Here is a 2,877-nt window from a genome sequence, read left to right on the forward strand (position 1 = left end):
GCTCAAGTTTTACAGAAGCGAACAAACAAAATATAATACTATTTAGTGCAGTTAAGATAGAAAAAGTGCAACTTAGCGTTGTTGTTGCAACCAAGGGACCGACGCCCTTTTAGATTATAAGACAGATTATAAATATCAATGGTTAAAAGACATTGCACAGTTATATAAGAGTGTGTGTGCGTGTTTAAAAAGAAGTGAACATACACTGCCACTCAAAAGTATTAGGACATTCAATTGTAATAAATACTTGTAAAAAGTTATGAAATCATCGAATACTGAAAATTTCACTAAATTTTATGTACTCTATTTTGTACCGTATTAGAGAGAATATATTTTACCGATAATTCCTTAAATATTTCTCGCCAATAATAATAAATAATTATATTATTGTCTCATATATCGGTATATCAATATGCGTATTCTTATAATTGCGTCCACAAATCTAGTAATAATCATAATATAAATTCTTTTTTTTTTTTTTTTTTTTTTTCGTCTCTTAATCTTCTCGAGATTAATTTTACTTCTAGAAATTCACAATTTTTCTTCACGATTTGGAATACTTTTTAATTTACTTAATTTGCCCGTTTCAATAGGCTCATAATTTTTTATGCTGTTTCAAATTAAGAGAAAACGAATAAGATTGCTATTTCATAATTTTAATATCGAAACTTTTTTGTAATACGTGTAAATAACGTCTTCCCACCATATTCAGGATCTTTCTCTCCCTTTTTCTCTTCTATCCTTCCTCGCTTCCTGTCTTCCTCCGATATCTTAATGTTTTTTTATTTTATTCTTGTCACAATATCCCTCGTAAACGGATATTTTTGTCCTAGATCAAGTCCATTTGAACGATCCTGTTTTAAACTTGATTCATCGATACATAATATTTTTTCCAGTTTTGTCAATATTCAGTGTGAGTAACGTAACACACTTGTTCTTCGTCATGGCATTGAAGATATTTTGAAAATCAGAAAAAAAAAACGAGGATCTCATAAATTTAGAAATGATTACAAGATGTTTAGTAGTATCATAATTGAATACTTATATTTATTGAGATTAATAATTTCGATATTGATCGTAATACGCAAAGCAACTGACAATTTTGCTCCATTTTATCAATCCGATCGATATCCTCAAAGAGATATCGTCAAAATCGGAAAAAAGCGGATTCGATTTTATTAATTCTCTTATTTTATCTTTTCAATGATTATTTTTCAACTGTCAACGATCAATATTGATTCTAAAGTCATATACTCTTGTTCTTATTGTTGAAATTGTTTCATTCACTTGGTTTCATTTATTTCTGTAATTGTATCGGAGGAGTAATTCGTCTCTTTTACTTCTCTCTTTTCAACATATCATCTCTTGCATTAAGAAACCAATTTCCAATATCATTTTCTAGCTTATTTTCTAACTTATCTTTCTGACTTATATTCAGATTTCTTTATTTTTCAGATTTATCTTTAATTTTTATAAATGAAAAAAATTTAAATTATTATAAATCTTTTTATGCAGTTATCGAATACATTTTATCACAATTTCTCTTATAGAATATAGAATATATTTTTATTAATACAATATTAACTAATTGGAAATGAATTTTGATACTCGATTCTTTTCTTATCTAATTGTCATACTTCAAAGAAAATTGATTACGATAGAAGAACAAATTGATTCGAAACTTTTGTTTATTAAATTTTCTTTTTTTAAATATTTATATGTGACTAATTTTATGCGTGAAATATATTCATTGTAGAAATTGAAAACAGATTGAAAAATTGTTCGTATGCAACATAATTCAGCGTATTAGAATATATTTTATAAATTATTGCAATTATTTATTTTGAGATTTTATATAAATTTAAAATTATTCAATTCAATTTGATTCAATTTTTTTTTCTTTCATTTCTTTTTGAAGTGTATATATTTCATACACTTTAAATTTATTAAAAATAGCAAACGTCCTAATACTCTTGATCGGCATATGCGTTGTTTAATATTCATGAATACGTATACTTACGTTGCTGTTTACTATTGTGATCAATTTGTATTTGTAAGTGGTCCCATAGATAAGTCGGATATTACTAATTAGAGATATTACATCACCGAGATCTTGGGTTCTTTGTCACGTGATTATAACATCATTTTCTATAGTATCATAATATGTTATCTTTTTTTCTCTTTAACGCATTAATTTGAATCTTTCTTATCTAATTAAAATTATTTTAAAACAAAACTTGCGCAATCAAAAGAATTCATTTTATTTATTAATTTTGTTCTGCATGTTTATTGACTCACGTTTTTTTTTTTTTCGTACTATGATTTATAAACTTTGTTGATAAATACTTTGTTATTATTATATATTTAAGAAAAGAAACGCGTGAATCTTATTGTTGACGAAAGTAAAAAAAAAAAAAAAAAAAAAAAGAAAAACAAAAGAAACTTGCATTACATTGTGTAATTATCGCATTAGTCAATATTGTTGCTGGATGCGAATATAAAGATTCGAGATTGATATCGAGATTGAAATATAAACGTATATATATTATCGAACGATCTAAAGAGAAATGTTATCATTTTTTTTAATCATTTTTTCCTCGATATTTAGATTCGTAATAAAAATCAATATATAGTCCTTATATAAGAACTGAAATATGGAGAATTACAGCAACGAACGTATTGAATTATCTCTTAATCATTAGATGGCGCATATGTTTCTGAGACAACACGTCGAAAACAAATATTACGTTCTCTCTTTAGAGGAAGAAATTTTAAATTTCCCCTAGTTCTTTATCCCTAAATATCTGTTTGTTGGAACGTTCGTCAACTATTATTAATAATTTATCATAGTTCCCGGATGTATATTTTTTTTTTTTT

Source organism: Apis dorsata, unplaced genomic scaffold (assembly GCF_000469605.1).
Source record: "Apis dorsata unplaced genomic scaffold, Apis dorsata 1.3 scaffold_486, whole genome shotgun sequence".
Taxonomy (NCBI): domain Eukaryota; kingdom Metazoa; phylum Arthropoda; class Insecta; order Hymenoptera; family Apidae; genus Apis; species Apis dorsata.